At 36.6% G+C, this 25,692-nt stretch overlaps 1 long non-coding RNA gene across 4 annotated transcripts in view; it reads left to right on the top strand.

Annotated features, from left to right (window-relative positions):
* LOC103661751 overlaps positions 1-25,692 on the top strand; it is a 583,685-nt gene that overhangs the window by 307,605 nt on the left and 250,388 nt on the right. For all 4 annotated transcript variants that reach the window (XR_568237.1, XR_568238.2, XR_568235.2 and 1 more), the window contains exon 4: positions 15,104-15,153. This is a non-coding gene — a long non-coding RNA (uncharacterized LOC103661751). The remainder of the gene's footprint in view (positions 1-15,103; positions 15,154-25,692) is intronic.

Here is a 25,692-nt window from a genome sequence, read left to right as displayed (position 1 = left end):
AATGTTCAAACTGTGGCAAATTGGGCCCTCTGTCTTGAAATCCCATTCCCTTTCCACCATACTTAGCCTACCATAAAGGATATAATGAGCTATGCTTCTGGGCTCTAACTGATGGGAAAATTTTACTGGTAAATGTATAAGGGATTTCTTTTATCTGTAGTAACATTTTACTTTTTCAAAAAATTATAAAATAATCTCAGTTTAAAAAACTATAGAATCTTGTTCCATTTTGTCCTTGAAGTAGAGTGAAGTAGAGTTAGAGGTAACTTTGCTAACGTTCAAAATCCTTGTGCTTTGAAAATTATGATCATTTACTCAAAGTAAATTGCTTCTAATGTAACTTTACGTTTACAAAATATTGCAATGGAGTAAATCACACTCAAAATTTCTTTCTTAATGTTTCTTTTATCTTTTTCTTCCTCCTATGTTCCTACCTTCTTTCCATATCCCACAATTTAGGATCCTGAATTGTGGGGACAATTATAAAAAAGTTGGAAACTCTAAGACTTGTTTCATCTTTAATATTTTTGATTCTGGTTTGTGTTTCTCACATAACTAGCAAAGAGGAAGAAATATCACTGTTTGACTAGAGAGATTTACTGGTGTTCAAGACTGTAAGCTTCACTTCATATTGGTAGAATCTGAGTTAAAAAAAAATCATAAAAGTCTAGAAGGCCTGACTTATGGAGAAGAACTGGAAAAACCATATGAGATAATCTTGCATTTTATTGACAGCAGTGAATACTTGATCTGAAGCCAAAGTCAGCTATTAAAACAATTTAAAAAAAATTATCTTCAGGGAAAAGAATGTGTGTTATCAGTTGAATTAAGCTGATGTTTAAGCGAGCTGTGGTTTTGGAGGCTACTACTCCTGGCATGCCCAACTAAGGAAAATGGGTTAGCAATATTGGAATTGACAAATTAAATATTGCCAGTAATCCATTTAGTCTGATGTCTAGTGTCTATCAGAAATCTCTTTTGATTACTTCTAAAAGACTTCTTTCCATAACCCAAAAAAGAACCATTTTTAGCAAAATATCACATGGACTATCTTATTTTTTTCTGAAGGCATTTAAGTATAAATAATTACTCCATGGAATGTTATTTCACAAAAGGTTAGCGTGAGTAGAATAAAAAGAGCCATTCTTCTTTACTGGCCTGATTCGTTCAAGACTGAAACACGTACAAGAGTTTTATTTTTATTCAGGCCTTGAGAATTACCCAGATCAGTCACCTCACCAATGGGCCAATAAGAGAACAGAGAAAAGTATGACGTTACAAAGAACATAAAAGCTTATCAACTTTAATTTGAAGTTCTTAATGTGCATGCATGACATATTGTTTATGAGATAGAATGAGAGTATAGTGCTACTGTTTCTTCTGTTTTCTTATGAAAAAATGAACACAGGTCATTAGCTTTCCTTCTCATAGGGAGTTGCTGTGGTAGATGATATTGTCCAAAATGGCACAAGCCTTATTGTTGGTCCCATGTGCTCTTCCAGAACTTTGCCAGCCCTCATCAAGAAGTAAGGTCTATTTCCCCTTGTTTTGAAATTAAGTGGGCTTTTGTGAGACCCTCCATAAACAAAATGCAGCTGAGCGATAAACAGACTTCAGAGTGCGTGACTTCTGAAGTGACTTCTGAAGTGAGGTCGTAAGAATGGTAAAGCTTCCCTCTGGCTCTCTCTCCTTTGGAACTTTTGCCCTTAGAACCTAAATACCATGTTGTGAAGAAGCCAAACATCCACATGCAAAAGCCATATCTAGGTGATCAAGCCACAGCTCCATCTGAACTTCCAGACAGCAGCCAACATCAACAACTAAACATGTGAATCAGTCTTTTGATGATTTCCCACTCCCAGCCTTCAAGCCATTCCATTTGATGCTAAGTGGATTAAAGATGAGCTGTCTCCGCTGGGCCCTGTGTCCATTGCAGATAGAATGAGTATTTAAGGTAGTTTGTTATATATAGCAGTAGATAAATAAATGAGTGCATGCTCCAGAAAAAAAAATTTATAACAACATTTCATATCATTACAATGAGAGCAAAGAATGTGTTGCACATACATGAACTACTTCTGAAAGCCAGACCTCATAAGCCTTAAAATTCATCAGAAACTTATATATGAGACAAGATAAGGAAAAATTGCTGTCTCTGAACATCCTTTTCCTGCTCTACACAACAACTCCCAACAACATTTTAAAGATTTTTGGCACTTCCATGTCCCAGGGTCCCAGCTCTATCAGTCCTTCTGGATTTCCTGTAAGTCCTTGTTTGTAGTTGGGATAAGCAATAGTACTTCCAGGAAAACAACAGATCCTATGATGCTCTGTAGAAGATTAACACCAAAATCCTGGATGGAGCTCTGAGCTAAAATGGACTAGAGGACAACCTAACTGAAACAAAATGCCTTTTCAGGTGCCACCGAATTAGTTAAACCAGTCAACTAAGTTCAGTTGATTAATAGCTATTCAGTTGATTGGATGACTTCATTTTTCTTTTTAATGTAAAAAGTTTATCAGTGGCTGAACAAACATCAGTCATAATAGGAGTTGATGATTGAGAATGAATTTATTGAAAGCACTCAGAATATTCCCTACACAGAGTAAACACTATTTGTGTAGGAATGTATTTTGGTTATGATTATGATAGTCGAATCTGTTACTATTTATTTAAATATTAAAGCAATGCCCTGCTGTGATTCCCTACAGTGAATCAGGAAAGAATTAAAAAACAAAGTAGTACATCTACCCTTCAGCAGGAAATTAGAAAATTACCATGTAAGCTTTCAAATAAATTAAAAACAGTTTAGAGAGATGGTTTTTCTAAAGTTGTGAAGCCATGGATTGCTTCTCCACTGGAGATACTGCTGACAGTGAGTCAGGATTTCTGGAGAACCATGCAGCCTTTGTAGCCCAGTAGAGGATACACAGGACCCTTCTAACTTCAGACAATTCTGTTACTCATTTAATTCCTATGTTGCGGCCTAAGAGTCTGTGACTCTCAAAAAAGAAAAGAAAAGAAAAAATCAGAGAACTCTGTACTAAGTTAGAGAACAGTTCACAAGACCACGCACTTTGGACACCAACTGCAGAATTTGGGGGTTCCAAAGACTACCCTCAGTTTTGCTAGTTCCCTAGAAGGATTCATTACAGTCACTGAGAGCTGTGATACTCACAGCCACAGTTTATTATAGTGAAAAGATAAAGATTTTTAAAAAATCAGCCAATGGAAGAGATTCATGGAGCAGAATCCAAGAAAGTTCTAAACAAGGAGCTTCCGGTATCCTTTTCTCATGGAGTCACGGACAGCGTTACTTTTCTGGTGATGATGTGTGACAATATACATGGAGTACTGCCAACCAGGGAAATTCACCTAGGGGTCCATTATGGAGTCGACTGCCCAAGTGCTTGATCTTTAATCTCCAGCCCCTTTGGATGCAGAGCTGATGCCTTCAGTTTCCAGCTCCAACTGAAGCTGAGTGTTTGCTGCATGGCCCCAAACTCCCATCATAAGTCACATTGTTAGAATATCTTATGTGTCCCAAAGCCCTCAGTTTAAAAAAGACACTCTTTCTAGAGATCATCTTCCAGGAGACAAGGGTAAAGTCCAGACCTCTTTTTGGGTGAGATTAATTTTTTTCTACAGATTCTGAAGTTGAACTAACTTAAGTGACTGAATATCTGATCTGTCTCTTTCCCTCACTCCCTGCTATGGAAAGGAGTTGATCCTGATCACTCACGAGGTGTCACAAAATATGTTTTATTGCCTCCTTTTAAATAGTTGTTAGGTTTTGGTGATGACTTCCAACATTTTATCAGTAGGGAAATAATGGAAGTGTGTGGCAAGTTTCGTTCAGCTTTTCAGCACACATTCAAAGGTAAATGTTCTGGTTCTAATGCAGGAACCTGAGGCCTAACACAGTCATTTAACCATAGGGCTTCTCTGTGTCTTTTATATATTACACTAGACTTACCCTTATGAATTGATACTGACTGTCTTCTTCCCCTAAACACCATCACTTCCCTGTGTTCTCTCCCCATCACTATACAAGTGTTAATTAGAAGATAATACTCAAATATAAATAATAATCAAAATCTTTTTTTTTTTTCAAAATGGGCTTTGGTGAATGATTGACTCAAAATTATTAGTACTGAATTATTCGAACCGGAAGTTTTTGCTTTACTTTGTTTTACTCTCTCATTCATTCGGTCTGTTAATCTTCTGTGATGTGCCAGGTACTGATATGCACACAAATATAAATGCAATATATCTCCTCCTTAGAGTGGGGAACTTTGTCAAAATACACATGACCTCTCTTCTCTAGTCTCTACTCCCTACCTTCCTGTGTTTTGTTAGTCTTTAGGATGGAGTAGAAAGTGCTGGGAAGGTGAATGTATATATACAAAGAAGTCTCTAAATGATCCACATGCCTCCTCTCCAACCACTATTAAGAACTGCTGTTAGAAGTCTCCAGTATGGGTGGGGGAGATGAGATGAATAAATAATTACAACCCTTTAGGTGAAACTCTGAGAGGGGTATGTTCAAAACGTTGCTAACGTTGGTGAACATCGTCAGAGCGAAAGGCAAATTAGAGGAATGGATTCTCTATTAAATTTCCCAGATTTTCAGGAAAAATAGAAGAGAATTAAAAGGAGAAAAAGATGTGTTCAGGTACTTTTAAAGTTTGCACTTTGTTTTGTTTTGGTCCTGTGAGTTGGTGCTTGTTAGACGCTTAGCATGGATTTTTTTTTTCCTGATTAGATTAAATAGTGAGTTACTGATAGTGATGGGTGTTCTAACTGTGGTCTGACATACAGTTTCAGAGGAGAATAAAATTAGGTAGCTTTAGAATAGTAGAAATTAAAAAATATATATATAATCATTAATTATATAATATCATTCATAGGCATTTTATCGTAAGCAGAAAAATAAACCCTTTCTTCTTTTTCATTAAAAAGAAATCTATATAGATGTAGCCTAAAGAGGATGAAAGTGTCGGTTTTTACGTTTAAGGATTTGTGCTTTATGAGCCTTGATACATTAATGCTTCCTCTGGGGCTCTTCTGGATGAGCACATTGCACAGGTGGCCCATTGAATTTATAGACACAATAACTAAACGGGAGAAATAAGAGTCCAGAGCATTTGTGGCACATGGGATGCAGCTGGCTTGGCCACTTAACAGCCAACATAAGTTTTATGTGACAGAGCCACTCACTAAGCACAGGAGACACCCTTTTTCCTGGGATCCCAACCTATTGCTTTTTTCACTCTTCCTTTCCTATGGCACAGATCAGGAAAAACCCTGAGAGCTGCTTTGTCAAACTCCAAAATGAGCAATTAATTTACAATAATTTATAATGTTCTGAAGCTCCTTGAAATGAACATCTGTTAAATGCAACTTCACTTTGTAACATTCTAAAACTTCAATGAGTTAAACAGTTAAGGGGCTTGGAAACTTGAAAAAGGTAAAGTGCCTGTGTCTGAAGAAAGTTTGAAAAAGACAGGGAACTAGTTTTTGCAAGTTAAAGTGGCATTTTATCATCTAAATTATAAACACCACTTGGGTGTGGGGGTGGGTGGGTAGGGTGCTTTGACCAGAATATCCTCAAGACCATCAAGATCTCTATTGCCAAACTTTGCTGAGAATAAAAAATAGAAATTATTTTACACACACACATGCACACAGCCTCTAAAACTTGAGAGTTAGGATTAGTTATTGACAAATACTTTTAAAGATTCTCCTACCAGTTTAATTTAAGCTAGTGCCATATTCAACACAGCCCTGCTTTCGAGAGCATCACTGTTTCCATTGGGGGATATGAGTCCTGGAGAGAGAGAAGAGAGATGAGAACACGAGAGACAAGGAAAAACTTAGACAAAGAGTAATATATAAAGCAAGTGTGAATGAGAAATAGGGTGTGGTAGAGAGAAAAGAGGCAAAAATATTCTTTTCTTTACCTTTACATATTACTTGTGTGCAGGGTAGGTTATGAAGATGTTAATCAATTTATTTTTTTCTCTTATTATTCACCAGGTCCAAACCTGTAGCCAGACTCTGGTGCCCTTGGAAAGTTTGTTTAGAGGAAAAAAGTGGAAGTTGTTTACAAACAACCTGTGATTTGCATTTTGTTGTCTAGAAGCTTGAGCTCTTTGAAGAGGGAAAGATGAGAATGAGGACATTCTTTGAGGCTGGGGTGGGCCTAGAAGACATTTGGTCCTTATCTGGGAGGTAGAAAGTCCTCAGCGGGCAATGCTGACAGGTTGTGCCTTGGAGGCAAGTCCCTGGCCTCTGGTTTCCAGCCTCAGCCAAGACTCTCTTGTGTTATATATGGTGGAAGAGCAGAAAGTTACCATGGTCCCATTTAAACTTGGACAAGGGACATCTCTGCACCAAACTGTTCAGAGAAAAAAGCAGAGGAGCCTTCCTGATGTACTGACATGGCATGGGACCTCTGGACCATTGTGATACTTGTATGGAGGAAGGAAATCCTCCCAATAATAACTGAGGAAGAATTTCCTGCATTCCAGTAGGATGAGGGTTCAGATTAGGGTGCATAGTTTCACATTTCTCTCTGCTACATTTGGTGTGTGGGCTTGGAATTTCCTTTTTAATTGCTCCCAAGTACGCAGAGAAAAATATATACAGATATTTTTATCTCTATCTTTATAGATAGATATAGGTATGGGTATAGGTTTAGATATATATGTATAAATGTAGTTATTTTTGTCTCCCCTTTTCCCACAAATAAACAGTATAGATGCTTTGTTTAGGGAAATTATCAATTTGGTGATAATCTCCTTTCCACATTGAATGATAAAATATAGCTAAAAAAAAATATTGTGGGACCAATTGATTTAAGACAAGAGCTCAATTTAAATTTTTTTTTTTTAAAGATTTTATTTATTTGACAGAGATAGAGACAGCCAGCGAGAGAGGGAACACAAGCAGGGGGAGTGGGAGAGGAAGAAGCAGGCTCATAGCAGAAGAACCTGATGTGGGGCTCGATCCCATCACGCCGGGATCACGCCCTGAGCCGAAGGCAGACGCTTAACCGCTGTGCCACCCAGACGCCCCAGAGCTCAATTTAAATTTATCTGTTGTTGAAGATACATGATTTATTTAAAAATTAAGAATTTATAAAATTCTGTGGGTTAGATAGTTGATATTTTCATGAGCCCACATCATGTAACAGTTAATGAACTTAAGTTCTGAGGCCAGACATACCTGAGATTCAATTCCAGCTTTCCTTAATGCTATCTGTGAAATACTGGGCAAGTTACTTTATTTTTTACCTCAGTTGTATAGGGTCATTGTGAGGACTGACTGTAAATGTGGGGTGAAGCCCTTGAACAGTGCCCACACAGACTTGATCTTTTTAATGTTTAGTAATGCTGGCTAGTTTTCTTCCTACTAAAGAGTCCCGCTTTCAAGAACTTAGGATAAACCCATGTGAGGTGAGCAGTCTGTATGTTACAGCAAGTCATAATCCTTGGTTCATTTAAGTTAGACTCCTTAGAATCCCAAAAGAAGACGTGTTAGTATTGCTACTCTGTATACCCAGAGAAATAAATCTATATTTCATTGGGATGTCTTATAAGTCAAATGATTTACTACTTCAAATTGATACTTCTCTAGACTTACAATGAAAAATGAGATGTTTTTATTCAATGATGATATCTCAGTATGATGTGTTGGCTTGTTTTGTCCAAAAGTAGTAATAGATTGCACTAAATTAATGACATAGTTTTTCCATTTTTACCTGTTACTTGTATATATCTGTCCCTGTGTGTATGTGTGTATACACATATGCCCACATTCATGGACCTAAAGAATCTAAAGTTGTTTAAACTCAGTACCTGAATAGATGTTGATGTTATCACATTGACTGATAAACACTATGCACCAATTTTTATTTATTTATTTATTTATTTATTTAAGAGAGAGAGAGAGCGAACAGGGGGAGGAGCAGAGGGAGAGGGACAAGCAGACTCCATGCTGAGCACAGAGCCTGATGTGATGTGGGGCCTGATCCCACGACCCTGAGATCATGACCAGAGACAAAATCGAAAGTTGGACGCTGAACCCACTCAGCCATCCAGGTGCCCCCCTGTGCACCAATTTAAAAACTAATTCAGACTATGTAGAATCCATGACAGGATTAGATAATGCATTTTTAGAGTGTTTTTATGCAATGCATGACATATGCTGATAGAAATCATTTTTCTCAAGAGGCATCCTATAAGGGGTGATACTTGCTTGTTCTGCAGTTTTTTAAGAAAAAATACAGTCTTGATTTGAATAATATAACTTCTACCTCATTCAAGGTATTTATTAGAGTATTTTTTCTTGGGAATTTATCATTGCTCATAAAAATAATTAGCTAGAATAACTGAACATGGATAATGGAGTGAGAAATATACACGGGTAAGTAACAATTTATTATGATTATATAGTTCAAAAATACAAAAAAAAAAAACCCACAGGGTGGTAAGATGGTCCTTCCTCACTAAAAATGGGTGGAAACCCTTGGTCAGATGGAGTTGGCCATATGGTTTCTTCATTGACCGCATTGGAAGATTTGTCTTCTTCCATAGGGCTTGAACATGGATAATGGAGTTGTTTCTCCTCTTGCAAATGTTCAGAGTTCTGTCTTTAAGGTTCTGTCTGTGCTTCCAGTTATCTGCCAGATCGAGTCAGAGGCTGGACCATGGGAAGGTTTGCTTGATGACACATGCTGCCTGTGAGACCCATTCTATTTTACCCTGGAAATAATGTAATGAGTCTCTTTGAACCACAGTTTGTTTTCTGTCTCCTGGGGTTTGTGGCAGAGGTGGGAGGAACTCAGCATGTCCTAAGGCAGGGTTTCACTGAGAAAGATTTTTATTTTTTCTTGAAAAAGTCATGGAGAAAAAAAAAAGGGAGGAGGGGTTGTGAGGTTACAAAGTAAATTGTTTCAGTTGCAAACATTGCCTTGAATGTTTTCTTAAGGCTCATAGATAATTAGTTTGTGGCAGCAGAATGACTGACTCAAAAAGGTCAGTATCCAGTTGATTTTTTATAGTTTTATTAATTTAGTTAATACATTATCCTATTATTGGGAATATTTGATTGCAAAGAATAATTCATTGATAAGCCCTGCTTAAAAAAGAGAGTTTAGTTATTGAGCAGAGTCAAATAATAGGTTTTTCTAACTTATAAGAATTTATCCCAAAACAGGAGTATATGCACCAACTTGATTGTATCAGCTTGCTTACTGTAGCTTTATAGTATACTTCTCTAGCTGATAGAACAAATCTCTCAGTATTGTTCCTTTCTAAAAATGTTTATTATGTATTTCTTCATTCAGGAAATCTGTATCTCTGTCATAAGCTATATTTTTATTAGAATTGTATTAAATATACAAATAAATATAGGAGAATTAAATCTCTAGTTTTGAGTTTCTCATCTAAGAATATTGAGTTATTTTTTAACATCGAGGAAGTACATTATATCTTGTGTTGTCCAATTTTATATTTGTGGTTGGGCTCATTTTTATGCTTATTAAGATATTTTAAATCTTGTTTTGTCATCTGTGTAATACACATTAGGTGTATAACTTAATCTGCTTAACTTCAAAATTTTGATGAGGATACCTTTATGTGTTCAGCAAAATAATTGTTAAAATTGTTAACAGGTAAAGTCACATGCACAAGATTCACCATATTTAATGGCATAGATTTGCGATCTGTTTAAGAGGTTTAAGTAATCTCTAACTCTGTTTAACATAAAAATATTTTAACATGGAATTTAATTTTAAAAAAATATTTAAAAATAATTTAGGTAGACTTTGAAGATCTTTATTGTCTCCATGTCATTTTATATGGTAATAATTCTTATATCATTCATATATAAAAGTAATGATTATTGATATTAATGTCTGGCAGAATGCCCAATAAACAGATTTCATTTCCTAAATACAGTAGTAAATATCACTCCTCCCCTACAAATTTCACATTCCTCTGCTTCCTTTTCAAAATCTCACCCTTGCTCAATGGTTGTTATCAAATCTCTTCTATTGGGTCTATTCCTGCTCAACAGGTTTGTCCAATATTTGGCACAGTTGCTGAGGCAATGAAAGCCAGTTTTGACCACTCATGAAGGATCCATAAGTCTTGTCATGAGGAAGGGGTAAGGAATCTATCTGCTGCTCTCAACTTTGAAACTGGTCATCAGAAGATGAGCCCTGATTGCACTAGCTTACCTTTTCCCTAACTTCTAGATTCCTTTCCCATCCTTAAAATAACTTTCTAGGAAAATGTCAAGGAAATAAATACTTTTCAAAATTGATAAGAAGAATATCAATTGCAATTGCATAGTTTATCTTTTTTTCCCTAAAATTTAAATTTACTTGTATTTTTATTATCCAAATGTGGATCCCATGATTACTAGTTTATAATCCAAGTACAACCAAAAATAAACTCTTACCCTGAATATCAGGCTGACTTGGGCCCTACCCCCACTAACCCTTTATTTCTAAGAACTTGAATTCTATATTTAACATCCAGCCATGCTGGCGGAGGCATCGCCTCATTCTATCTTCTACTATCTCACATCAAGATACTACTTGCCTATAGACAGGGATTACCACTTTCCAGAATCATCTCATTATGACCCTACCTTCTAGAATGCACTTTGTGTACGGTCAATTTGACTGGAACGCCAGGTCATGAATCCCCCCATCCTTAGGCATTCGGTTTAGTGTTGGTATCTCTGCTTGGATCCAACTCCAAAGTCATTTCACTTTTCACAGACTCAGAATTATTGCCATTCCCAATACTTGCTTTTTTGTGCCAGCCTACTGCTCAGGTAGCTTCAGACATTTTATCTGAGACGATAAAGACAATGAAATTATCATGTCTTCTTGGACAATTCTAGCTTAATTATTTTTTTTCCAAGCAATTTGCAATTCAATTCCAAACTTTTAAAGGGCAAAAATTATGTGTTATTGTATCTCTTGCTGTTCTAGCCACCATATATTTTTGGAAAAGATCCAGATACATGATTTGATAAAATCTGGTATCTTACAAAATCAGAACATGGATTATTTGAAATAGGACCTGATGTATTCTGTCTAGTATGGTTATTTCTAGCATAGTTTCTTGTATGCAGGACTCAAGATTTGTTTCTGGTTAATATATATGAATACTATATGAAATGCGTTGTTAAAAGAAGAGTTTTTTTCCTAGATTGTTTAAAATTATAATTATTATTCTCAGGGAACTTTTGAATAAATTGCTTTGTCGAAAATTCTTAGCATGCATACATTGTGTTAGGGGAAACTCTTCCACCCTGTACATAGAATAGTCTTTTCAGTACAGCACCTGAAGGGGTCACTCATACACAGGACAAATAATACTTTTAGTGGCAAGACTCTTGATTTGAATAGTAAAATGTCTTTGAGTGGTGGTAGAAACATTTGTGTGACTTCTGAGGACAGAGCAGTTAAATTCTTTCTGGAAATAAAGATTATTTTCCTAATGAGTATATTCAAACTTAGGAACATAAGGGATATTCTTCTTATCAATTCTGAAAAGTTTTTATTTCCTTGGCTTTTTCCTAGAAACTTGTTTTAAGGATGGGAATGAAACGCAGAGCACACAGCATTAGAGAGATTAGACTTTAAAAGGCTCTGAAGGAAATGAGGGCAAAGTTTTTTTTCAGACTTACCCTTTATTTTCTCAAGAAGAAAGGATTTTTTAAGAGCAGGTTTGAGAAGGGTTGCAATTGCATAGTGTATCTTCTTTCCCAAATTTAATTTACTTGTATTTTTGTTATCTAAAATATAGCTCAAGAAAGTATCCCCTTGTTTCATGGCTTATTACTGATTTCACTTCTAGGCAAAAATACATGAAAACAAGCAGCTTTTAGCAATTAGATATTGCTATGATAAAATCTTTTCATAATACTAATATTTTTCCCATTAAAATGGGATTGATTAATTTCGCACAAAGGGAGATTACTTTGAGAATTCTGTCACTTATGATTGTTGTGTATTTAATTCGTTCTGTTTTTTTTAATAAAATGTGTGTGCCTAAAAATCCTAGCACAATGAATATATGATAAAAATTCTTGCTTTTGAAATACTTCAAGTCCATCTGTGACCAAAAATTAGATTAAAAAGTTTAATTTTTCCACACTTTCTCTGAGTAAGTTTCTTTATTGCTAAGTTTAAATTACGGTTGACATCTTAAAGTAGTTTTATAGAGGAAAATATGGTCATAAGTCTAGGTTCCTTTGTTTGACACTTGCATTTCTCTAAGCAAGCAATACTCATTGATTACCTTGAAGGTTTCTTTATGCTTTGTTAATTTGATAGACCCGGCAATTTATTAGGTGTTTCCTGTTTTTAACTGTAGTCTGATTCTGAAGGAAATGAGCAGTGTCTGTGGCACAGCAGATGAGTCTGTGTCTGATGAGAGCCATGTGGGCCAAACTCTCATTTTTCATAAGTGCTGTCATTTTACAGATGTACGACCTTTTTCTTCTTTCTTCAGAGGAGGAGGGGCTGGGGGAAGAAGATAATGCACAGGGTTCATTTGAGAAACTCTTGTAGGCAGATACACAAATCATGTCATGTAAACCAGCACAGGCTAAGGAAACCTCACATCTCTTTTCCGAAGACAATAACAGATAGGACAGAGAAAGATGGAGTCAAAGATGATTAGGAAAACAGGAATGGTTAATGGATAACAGCAACGTGGCGCCAAGCTGTTCATTCCATGTCATAAAGATATGAAGCCACACAAACAGAGGCCAGGTAAAAGGTCTCTGAATGCATAGCCAATCAATGCACATGCAGGTTTGTGCTTGGAGACTATTTGATGGAGAATAATATGAAACATGGAGAAGTTACTTAAAGCAAATTAAGCTATTCTTTCCTTACAAGTTACAGTACATATAACCAGGGCTGGCTTCATGGACATATGGCATGATCTGTGGGGCCACACAAGACTTGCCTCTCGTTTAACGCTCTGCTGTTTCCCCACATACTCATTTTGCACTGGGTCCCACAAGTGATATAGTCATTCCTGAGCCTGCCAAGTAAGTTTTGGACCTATATTTCTTATGTTTTAGTACATGACATTTTACTTTTCAATTCTGAAACCATAGGTTGACACAGTCCTTGAAACCAAGGTGGTTTAAATGGTCGTCACAGTGGTCAGCAAGGAGAGATCTCCTAGCCTATTTTCCTACCTAACATCTGACCTACCTTTACTTCCTCTAGGCTTAGGGGGTTTATTTAAGCAAACCTACATTTGACGAAAAGCCTATGTTATATCTGGAAGATTTTCACATTGCAACTCATGTTTATGATAGAATTAAAAAAAATTAATTCTTAGGTTGTGTTCTTGAGTAGAAACTGTAAGTTTTAGTCTCTAAACTTGAACACTCACGCACACTTACACATTTATACATACATAGCTAGGAATGTTTAGTGATAAAAACTGCGTGTTATTTTAAAAACCACAATTTTATTTCACAATATAAAAACAAACTGGATCAAGCCTAAAGTTTTCATACATACAAAGGGACATAACTTCATCACATCTCCTTATGGAAATATCTCCACTATTTAAAGTCTTCATTTGAAATAAATGTCCTATAATATTATCATCTCACCATTAGAAAATGTTCGTTGAGAATAGTACTAGTTTTTATTTACTCTTGCTCAAATATTTTGTAATATCGAACCAGTTTCTGTTTTGTGAGCATGTAAGTTAGGCCTAAGAGTGAGTCCTGTTGCTGTAATATGAAGTCAGTTTCTCATTTCATTCTGGAGAACTTTTTGTTCAATTCATTTACTTGACTTGGTCCTGTGATAAAATGAGATGTGAATGTAACTGATGAAAGCTCAGTGAATGATCTCGCCTGGGGTTTATTTGACCTCATTATTAAAGGGGATTCTCTAATCTGAGCTTCTGGGGAGCAGCCTCCATCCACCTCGCATACATAACAGACTGCACCAGGAGACTGGGAGCCTTGCCTCATCCTCCTGCCTTGGATGCAGGAGTTAATGTTTATTTTCAGAGGAACTGCAAAGGGAGAATCTCTTTCCCTTTTGTTGATCTTTTTCAAAAAGAAGATAACACGCAATGCACTACACAGATTGTATCTAACGATAAATGGGAAGAGAAATTCTGATATCAATTAAATCAACTTTATACATTCATCTTAAAGAACACTCGATCAATCTAAATGCTTTCCGGTAGTGTCCAAGCAGAACATTAAATGACAGTTGCCAAGCAATTTCTGTTTTACAAATCAATTCCATGCTAAGTTGAGGTATATGGTAAAAACGGCTAATCTATTACATAGTTTTTTAAAAAGACCCTTCCCTTCCCCCAACCCAAACTGTTAATTATTGCACAGTCAAGGGTGCAATTAAAGGCTGGAGAGATTTGTCTAGTGAGATAACAGAGGGAGGAAAACAAGGACACATCTCTCTATCGGGCAGTTACATCACACTTGATAGCTCTCTCATGGATGCTATTGTGTTTGTTCCTTAGCAGAATGTCCTAGTCAATAGATACGTAAAAATAAAGAGCAATTGAGATGTACATCTGCCTGATTATTGGGGAGGAATACATCCCATGGAAGTCCTGAAAGATTCTCCTCTATCTAAACATCTCAAACACAACTCTTTCTCTTTAGTTAATGTCTCTGGAAAATGTCATTGATTGGAATACAACTATCCAATCACGTATTTATTCTAAGATAAGGGGCTATAAACTCACTCAACATAGACATAGCAATTCTTCTAAGAAACAAGTAAGATTTTCTTGTAAGATTTAATTTATCCGACAGAATCGAGCTAAGACTATAGGAAGATATTTAAGAGCAAAGATAAGTTTCTTTAAAATACTCTTATTTCCATTACAAAATTTGAAGGCTCTAAACTTGTAGCTTTAAGGTGACTCGGGTTTGTTTCAGACAAAATCTTTTCCATTACTTAGAAAAGATTTGTTCATCTAATTTTCATCTTCCCTACTTCAATTTTAAAAATCATCTATTTCTGCAAATAAATTTTCCCTTCTTTTACTTTCTTTTTTTTAACAGATAGTCACCTTCTTGTCATCATCTTCTGAAGCCACGGCATTTCAAACTGGGTAAATCCTCTAATTCATTTTTTACTTTTCTTTTGAATTGTTTCTCATTTATCTAATCTCTTTTAAGAGTCTCCACTGTATATTTAGTTTAGTTACACTTACATTTATCTTACAGCAATACTGTCCATCTTGATACAGCGGGCATTGATTAAAGGCTACCTAGAAATTAAGTACTTTCTCCTATTAATAGTTACTGTCTTGTAATATAGTTTCTATATACTTGACATTAGAGATAATATATTTTCATCTATTTGTTGAAATCTCCATGAAATATATAAAGTACTACAATGATAGATAAATCATGGTGATGTTTTGAATTGAGTCTCAAGTTAGGTCAAAAAGATATTTAACAGATTTTTTTGTAGATGTAACTCTCATAACTGCATATTTCTATAGTCTTACAACTTAAGGGAAACATTTTTTCTTGCCATAAAGATTGAAGATGGCCTAAGAAAAGTATGACATAGCCACAAAATAAAGTATCTAGGGGGTAGGAGCTGGGAGAGGTTGGGGCTTACACTTAACTTTCTGCTTGTAATATTTTATTAAGGTTCAGTTATGTTGAGACTCTAAAAAATGTTTTCTCTTCTACTAGTTCATAATAAATACAGAAAATTTAAAAAACCAGCCAGCCACAGAATTTGAATGAAAAGGTTTTATGTGAATCGAAAAACCCTACTTGTGAGCATTTACACAAGAATTGGTCCTTCCTTAGATTCTGGCCTTTTCAATTAGGTCTGATATGCATGTATGTAGGTTTATATGAAACATGAAAACACTGGGCTCTCCTAGTGTGGAATCTTCTTGAGCCATTTTAATACGACCCACTTAATCTTTCATTTATATTGAATCTTCAGAAAGGCATATAGATCCCAATTTAAAGCTTAAATTGCTACCCACACAGCTTCTGAGTATTTAGAAAGCTCAGTATTATCACTGGGATAGAGCATATTCCATCTCTTCCTTCTTAACAAATGCAATGACATAATCTAATAGGATGTTGAGAGTCCTCATTTCGTGTAGTAGCTGCTAGGCGGCAATTCCGGGTTGAAATAAAATACCAAACTTTCTGTACTGAACAGCGGTATTTATAAACTATAATTTTTAGGCTTTTTTGTGCAGGAAGTAGAAAACAAAATACAAAATAGTATCCCTGTTTTGCTTAAGTATAGGGATGTAAAATTTAATATTCAAGCAACATGCAAATTAGAAAATAACATCCTAGGAACTGGTCAATCAAAAAAAAAATCCCATGATTAAATAATTTGTTTGATAAGCATTCAAAGAGACCCCCCTATTCTTTCTCTTTTTGGCACAGATGTTTTCCTTCTTATCTTCTCAGGCCTAAGGCGTTTCATTTGCATTTTATTTGCCTTTTGTTCTTAGTGGGGGAAAAAAGAAAAAGCAAGGAGATAAGAGAAAGAAAGAAAAAAACAGTTCCAGATATCTAGCAGTAACCAATTCCTTGGTGTTAGTCTGTGCTTTTGAATATTTTATAATTTATAAACTGAAAACACATTATGCTCTGCTTTTCAAACAGGCCATGTCACATGCCTTTCCTAAACCTTTTAAGACATAAGCTTGTGACTGGGATAAAAAATATGCATTCTTTATTTCTGCATATCTCCTGCGGTGTTAAAATGTGGGATTGGAAGAATAGAGGAGGTTAGAAGGGGGTCTGAAGTGCCTGCTAATCATTTACGGAGGCAAAACTGATTTTTAACTTTTTACTTTCATTGAAAAAAAAATATATGTTGATGCTTTTTAAAATATCAAGGGAGTGTATGTTAACTAGAGAAGTCCTTTTCCTGACTGCCGAATCATCATCTGGACACATATTTTTAGAGATGGTACTAAGAGATTTGTTGAACCTCATTGAGTTAAAGCCAACTCATCAATTCTTAGCAGGAATATAAAGTGAAGTTGATTCCTAATAACTTCTGGAATGTAAAAGAAATGCTGACCTTTAGTCTAGATGTCAATGGAAGCAAAGTCAAGGGCCAGCGAGTTTTGGGTTTTGGGAAGAAATTTATACATGGCTGATAAGAGATGAAGGTTGTCTCTGTGTTTCATATCCTGGAATCCAAGGTGGTGGTTCTACATCTGCTTTTGTAGACCAGGACCAATCAGTGAATGTCCCTGTCTTTTATTTGCTTTGCATGCAGGAGAATTTATGTTGGCAATTTGCTTTTCTGGCGAAAAAATGAAAGTTACGTCAATGTAGCCTATTAGCCAATCGCTGCATGCATAATATAAATGATTTCGATTTGCCAAGAGGAAACACCCCAAGTTGAGGGTGAGGACCAGTACTGGAAATAGAACATTGAAGAGAAGGGCAGAAGCTGGCTGTTCTTTGAAAAGTGTGGCCATGTGCCATGCAGCTTCCTGACAACTACCCAAGAGCCAGGCAGTGCAGGGATCCTGTAAACCTTCAGCCCTTGAGTTCTGCAGTGATAAGGCAAGCTCTCTGGATTAACAACCCTGTCAAGGGTAACCCTCTGGAGTGCTTATTTGTTTAGAAGAAGAACCTCATTCATCATCAGGGAGTGATAGAAATGGGGGCTCTCTGACACTATATCTGAAGGCTACCTGGATGTATGGGCTCTTTTGGCACCATGAAAAGGAAGAGGAAGAGAAAAGACATGATTGCTATTCAGTTTCAACATAGTATTAAAATGAAATACATTATACATGTTAAAAAATGCCATTCGTTATGATGCCAGTTTCATCTATTCTCATTATAAACTTCTTTAGGGAAGAATTACAGTTTGGCTTTTAATTTTTTTATTATCCTTTGAAATCTGTTTTGTCAATGGATTCTTTTTGTCAAGCATGTGGATTTGGTATTGTTTGCTGTAATAAATAGATTGTAAACCCAAACAAGTTTTCTTTTTAAAAATGTTGTAGTTTCAATAGTGATTAAAAAAAAGGTTTTGGAATAACTCCAGATTTTTTTTTTTTGGTAGTTTAGAATTTATAATGTTATGAAAATGGGAAAAAGCTCAAAAGCAAATATTACTGTCTGTGGAAATTAATGACAATAAGTGACATAAAAATCGAGTACCTTGAGCATAAATAAGAATAGGATTACTTGTTAGGTGAAATTTTAGGTATGTACTTAATCAGTTATGATTGGCAATTAAAACTAAATTCTGTGATTTTGAGTGCATGTGTAATTAATAAGATTTTAGTTTTATCTAAAGCAGAAATGACATATATTTCTGTTACTAATTTGTACTTATATAGTATATAATTCACTACTACGTAGTGATCTACTCATATATCCAGAGTGTATAATTAGATATAACCTGTAAAATACAAAGCCTACCTGCATATTCTAATATAAATGTAATTATTGAGAATTATGTGCTAATAATCATTTCTTTATAACATTTCCTGCAAGTAGATATTGCGGTCTTAGTTTATAAATAAGAAAAGTGAAGTTTAATAAGTGAAGTGAGGTTAAATAACATGTCCAAGGCCACACAGCTAGTATGTGGCAGAAACAGGATTTGAAGGCACATCCACCCAGGTCAAAGCCCTTGCCATTTACTCATTGTCACACTGCCTCCCTTTAATACAAGTATATGCATCTATCTACAAGTAGCATTCTTATTTCTAATAATATTGTGTTCAATGCCTTCCTCAAAGGATCTTTCAGATACCTTAATGGTTTCAAAGAGAAAAACAAAGCAAAACCAACACAGTGGTTGATTCTTGTTGCCCTCTAAGAATAAACCCAGTGTAAATGATTAAATGTTGGAAGGGAGCAGACTGACATCAGAAAAAAAAAAGTGCTACAGGCAGTGTATTTCTGATATCATCTCACTGCTCATTCTGTTTACTCCACTCCTTCCCAACTCCCCTTAGAGTCCTCTACATTTTTGCTTTACTCAGATCTGATTTCCCAGGAGCTTCCCTCTGTTTTATCTGATTTCTCAAAGTCCTGATGGTTCCTGGGTGATTACGGGAAAAACAAATTATCTTACTACTCTAGTTAATATGGTAGTTAGTAACTTGCACCTATTCTGAGAAACATTACAATAATAAAACCAAGAAGAAGAAATAATAATAATCACCACATGGACTGTTACCTATATACACTGAAATGAAACTACTTACCACGTCTATTATGTCCCCCTATCTTCCCTCCCCTGACACAAAAAAGCCCAAAACAGTAACAACAGCGAAAGCCAACCAATTAACTGTTTGTATTAACTTGGCCACTGTTTCATGAGACTCTTGCCCAGGCAGATGGCTTTACTGTTCATTATAGGAACTTCCCTAAAGACCCACCAAATTACCAATGGAAAGCATCAAAACAGAGGGACAGGCAATTGTATGCTATCCTAACTATAAGCAAGCCCTTTAACTGAAAGATCCACCATAAACCAAGCTTCCAATTCCCAACAAATGTTGACCTTGCCTCCTTCCCCCTTCATGACACTGTCAATGTTTCTGCCAAGGTTTTCTTTTTCCTTACTGAGGAAAGCAATATACTCAACAACAGGTTGTGTCAGTAATATTTGAGAATAATAACTATGCACATGGCACTTACCATGTGCCAAGTGCTATGTACACACACACACACACACACACACACACACACACACACACATTTACACATTATCATTTAATCCTCAAAACAACACTATGAAGTAGGAATTGATATTTTCCCCATATTACACATGACGAACCTGGAGCCCAAAGAGGTGTTAAGTAGCTTGCCCAGACAACACAGCTCAAGTGGCCTTCAAACTGCCTCCTGTAGTACACTGTCACCAAAGAAATGGGTCTTTAGGAACCTCTATAGTATGGACTGTTAAAGAGAAGCATATGGAACTGTGAAAGCAGATCTAGGGAAATGGTTGTTAACTGGATATTTGTTTCAAGTTAGATTAGCTGCTGCCATTGTCTACAGGCATGTGAGTAAGTCAGGCTGGAGGAATTAGTGTGGCATATCAGTTGTGGAAGGAAGACTGTTCTATTTGATGTCTGAGTGAGGTATAATACCCTAGATAACAGTCCTCCATTGAAGGTTTTCTATACCACCTCTATCCACAATTGCAGAAAGTTCTGCTCTGCTTACCTCTAAATAAAAGGACTTACTCACAGGAAAAGCATTAAAGGCACAGAGGAAGAGAAACTACAGATAAAAGGCTTACAACTTCTTACTCTTGAGTCATGGACCATGCTCACTGCTCTAACAGTAAATCACGATGATTCATTAATAGAAGTATGATTGGGGTATATCTTTTCTTGATAGTCTATCAATTCTTTATCAGTGAACTTCGAAGTAAATGGCGCTGGTTATATTGCTTGTACCGGTCTCTCTAACCTAGTGGTCTCTGACAATATACACATTTCCTGCTAACAGAATTCATCAAGTTCTTGAATTTGGATAGCAGGGCACACCTATATGTTTCTTGGTCTTCTTTCCCTCTCTCACACACAAATTTGTCTCCAACCCTTTCATCTTCCTACTTTCCCTCTTACTTTTCATGGTGCTATCACAATTTTGTATTAGTTCATTTGCAAAGGTGGTAACTGAGTTGACATCTATTTTGTGAACTTACCATCTGTGGAGTTAGCCTCTGTTGAATTGTTATTTGATAAAATGTTACCTGAGAATGACACTCCTAAGACCATTTAGCTTCCTGGAAACGAGGAGCAAAGAGTCTTCATAGGAATTAGTATAAAAGGAAAAATAGGCTCAAGTATAATATATTTAAATTTTTTTTTAAGATTCATTTATTTAGTTGAGAGAGAGTGCAAGAGAGAGAGAGCGCAAGAGAGAGCACGAGTGGGGGGGGGAGCTGAGGGAGAAGCAGACTCCTTGCTCAGCAGGGAGCCGGATGTGGGACTCCATCCCAGGACCCTGGGATCATGACCTGAGCTGAAGGCAGTCTCTTAACTGACTGAGCCACCCAGGTGCCCCATTTAAATATTTCTTAAATCATTTACCCTGCATGGCTGTCAAGTGAACTGCTCATTAGAATTCGAATTGTCTCTGTGTTATATATCTGTATCTCTATTAATAGAGATATAAGATACAGCTATGTGTGTGTATATTTTCAAATTCTAATACACAATAGTATGTTACTCTTTCTAAAGTAACTCCCCGGCTCAAACTCTTCTTTTACCTTCTTTCATCTACAAATAGAATCTGGAATGCCTTCTGAAGCTCAAGGCTCATATCTCTACTTCTCATGCTCTCTTGTAGTTTTCTAGAACAGTGTACCTCAAACCTTACTGTGCGGATGAACAACTTGGAGATCTAGTTAAAATACAGAGTCTGATGCAGTAGGTCTCAGGTAAGGCATAAGATACTGCAGCTCTCACAAGCTCACAAGTGATGCTGATGATGCTGACCCCTGAACCACACTGTGAAATAGGGAGAATCTAGATTCTAGAGCCTTATTACATTAGCCAATAGCCATTTCTTCTGCTCATTACACCTTTTCAGTCTTTGCCTTTCTTGCCCACTTGAAATTGTCCATGCTCTTTTTCTTTTTTTTTTTTTAAAGATTTTATTTATTTATTTGAGAGAGAGAGCACGAGCGCACATGAGCAAGTGGAGGAGCAGAAGGAGAAGTAGACTACTCACTGAGCAGGGAGCTGATGTGGGACTCGATCCCAGAACCCTGGGATCATGACCTGAGCCAAAGGCAAAAGCTTAACTGATTGAGCCACCCAGGCGCCCCTATCCATTCTCTTTCATGTATACCTTTTTTTCCTGAGTTTGTATTATCTACAGAAATGTAAATGAATGCAATAATTTCGCACAGGCACAGCATTTCCTTTCAAAAACCACAGCTCAGTGCCCTTGAAGGAAAATCCCTTGTTCTCCAGTTTCCCCGAGTGAGCACAGTTCTTTGAACCACGCCCTTACTCTGTCAAGAATTCCAAGGACATGGAAGGACTCTTTGGATGTGGTCACGCGACACAGGGACAGTTTAAATCACTGAAGGGATGGGTGCAGATGGAAAATACTGTCTTTGGCTTAGAGAAATAACACCTCCTATAAAAATATTAAGAAATGTACCATAAGCGTTCCTTCTCTTTTTCTAAGGAAAACAGTGCCGTCTCTGGATGAGCAAATCAAATCATTCTGGTGTTTAAGAAATAGCACATCCTGGCTGGTTTTGCAGATTAGAAGTCATCCTGATTTCTGCTATGACTCTTCTGAACGTGTGCACTTCTTCAACATTATTGTGGAGTGACCATCTTAGGACTCAATAGCAAGCTCCCCTAGAAAGTGCTAATTAACACACGAAAGAGTCACCCGCTGTTTATACTTCTGGTGCCCTGGCTTCTTGGCCGCAGGGACGGCGGGGGCAGCCGGCACTGGTGGGGTGTTGTTTGAGCCGCGGTTAATCCCCGCGCTGAGTGTGAGCTCATCCTCACCGAACACGCTGCCCTCAGGATTGATAAAGCCCTTCTGGCCTCGCAGTCCACAGTCTGGACTTCCGGACAGGGCTGCCGCTTTCTGTCCTAATCAAAATGAAACTCTCTGCTCACCTGGTTAAACTGGTTAATCCTGAAGCGGCCTTTAGATTGTCACTTAACAACTCGGGGAGGAGGCCCTCCAAGCAGGATTCCGTGCAAATCCCGAGGTGAATGAGGCCAAGGCTAAGTGAAAATGAACAACAAAAGATTTTAAAATGTACAGCAAATTCTTTACCTAAATTGTATTTTGATTCTTTTGTCTGAGAATTAAGGTCATAGGTCGTCTTCAACAGTGATGCATGACTCCCAAGCTTTACACAGGTTTCTGTGGCAAGATTTAAAAATCAGGTGATGAAACAAAAGCTGCATTTTTTACTGTTTCCTTTTCCCCCCTTTTTGATTTACTGATGAAACATAATATAGAGCTTAAGATTTTTAACTTCTTGAGGCTGAATATTCTTGCTTCTAATTTATCTATTCAACAATACACACTTTCAAAATATTTGTGTTTTTTAATGAAAAGAATCAAGTTCTTTCAAGTGTATTTTTCTCACTTTTGTAATGGCATAAACATATTATTAGTGCCCCAAAAGAAGTTCTAAAGTTTAAAATGGAAATTCCTACATACCCATCAGTGTTCTGGTTCAAAACATCTAGAAGGAAGCCAGGAAACTGTATTTTTATCAAGCCCTCCAGGTCACTCTGATGCATGCTGAGAACATTCTCTGTATGTCTTATTGAAGAAAGTTTCCTTTTTTATTTAAAAACTTCCTATCTGAAATAAGAGAGTAAAGGACAAACAAATACAGCTCAGTGTTTGAGAGGGCATTACCATGGTACTTCAGTGATGAAAGGGGTCACCCAGATGGCTGGTGGACCACCACCCCCAATGGCTCCACTGGCACAGAGCACGGGGCTTGGTGGGAGTAGATTAGTGCAGAAAGATTCAAGGGAAGAGGGCAATTGGGAATTCTTATGAGTGATTTTGAAAGGAAGGGATGATTTGAGTGGAGGCCACATGGTTTAACTTACAATGAACCTGCAGGTTTTGAAAATCGCATGCTGGATTTCCTCATAAACATACATCAATTTCAGGGAACAGGAGACTCTGCTCCTTGGTATGCAATCTTTTGGGAGTTTTTTCTCATTCAATACAAATACATAGAAAATATACATTAGAGTTGAGAATTTAAAAATGCAGAGAAATAAAAAAGCTTTCAATAATTTAATAAAAAGCACGTGGGTAAATGTGCCTTCGAGTCATTTTCCATTTAAATTATGAAACCTTTGGATTTGCTTTTAGGAGGATAAGCACAGTGTCCCTTGGCATTCTCTCTCTTTCTCTTTCTTCATTTTTTTCTTTTTTTTAAACCTGCATGTCATTTCAGAATGAAGTGGTAGCAATTATTTTTAGGGACCCAAGCAAGCAGTAGCACTTAATAGGAAGCATGACGCATGGTCCAGAGTGAAATTGGGGTTGCCACCTAAAGCTCAGTCTTAAGCACTTGTCTTTTCTAATGCACAAATATACAGGAAAAGAAGAAATATGAACACACACAGATAAAAGAGTATTATTTTGCTGTTTTTTGGGGAATTAATGAAATACACAAAAATCTCTGGTTTGTCTTGGAGGAAGTTTAGCAAGTTTCTAGGATTAAATGGCTTTCCTCTTCTGTGAAGGGTCTGATGTAAACCCTTGTACCAAGGCTTAAAGTCTTAAGGCTGTTAGAAGTTTCCATCAGTCAGTCTGTATGTCAGTGGATAAAGTCAGTTGCTGATCTAACCTATTCATTGCTCTCTGGAAAAATGCATCAAACTATAGAAGTATTTTTTAATGATGAAGGAGGGCTGGGGAAATAAAGGCCTGTCAGATGATAAAATGTGTTTTCTAACTGGCAACATTTTAGAGCAACATATTACCACAATGCTTTCCTAAGTAATTTTAAGTGCTGTGTTTGATGAAGTGGTGAAAAAAGGGAGATCTGTTGTCTTCGGTTATCTATCCTTAGTGACTTCCATGAACTGAAAGTTTTCCTCATTTCCATGGTTAGAAAAGTTTGTGTTCTATGTAAATTCTTCTTGAAATAGTTGATTTTGCACATTCAATGCCAGAAAAATTAAGTGAAAGGACATAACATTTGTTTTACTTTCCCCTGCCTTGTTCTCTTTTATCGAAAGTTGATCTACATTTTTAATATTCGAAATGTCTGCATTTTGTGATACCATATATGATGTGTAGAGGGATATGTGTGCTCTCTTAGTCAACAAATATTTGACACTGAGTGCTGAACTGTGTGCTGCACTCAGTGAAATGTTAGCAAAGGGGCAGACAAGGGTAGAATATAGATAAAATACCACATCTGGCCTTGGCCTTGGCCCTCTAGGGGTTTATATGGTATATTGGAAAACATCTGATTGTAGATCTTAATAAGCTTGGTTGAAGGCATACAAGGATACATGTGCTCTGCATGCCTGGGGATTCTTAAGAGGCTGCTCTTCTAGCTCATGTCACAAAGTTCACTAAAGGAATTTGCTAATGATTTAATAATGTTGTTGAAATTGCTGGGTTACTTTCTAGTTAGACTGGCAAACTTTCTATGAAGCATTTTAATCAGTATTACCACGTTCAGTTCCAACAGTTGGGCTCCCATAAGACTGGTCAGCTTCTCTCCTCCAAAGTTATAGTACTTTTGTCAGATATTCTCAGGAGCCAGTTATGGCTATAGAAGGTAAGTTGATTCATACGTAGGGAAAGGTGGATTTTGACATTTTCCTTCAGTCCGAATGACTGTATCCCAGAATTGATTTAGTCTGTGTCTGCATGCCTGGGCAGATCAATGCTAGTGTTATTCACATTTCCAACTGTTATAACTAAGTTTTTGAGTCAAAAGCATATTGAAAAAAAGTCTTGTTGTGGATTTTACAATAACACGAGTTTTTGTACATGAACAAAAGGTAACAATAGGAAAATGACAGACTTGGCTTTCCAAGTGAAAAGTATTGTTTAGAAGAAATTTTATCACTTGTGACAGATACAAAACAGTAATATGGTGGTTTTTTCAAATCTAAAATTTTCTTTTTTTTTTTTTT

Source organism: Ursus maritimus, unplaced genomic scaffold (genome assembly GCF_017311325.1).
Source record: "Ursus maritimus isolate PB19 unplaced genomic scaffold, ASM1731132v1 scaffold_11, whole genome shotgun sequence".
Taxonomy (NCBI): Eukaryota; Metazoa; Chordata; class Mammalia; order Carnivora; family Ursidae; genus Ursus; species Ursus maritimus.
The sequence above is the reverse complement of the archived record's forward strand: the minus strand, read 5'-3'. Positions and strand labels throughout refer to the sequence as shown.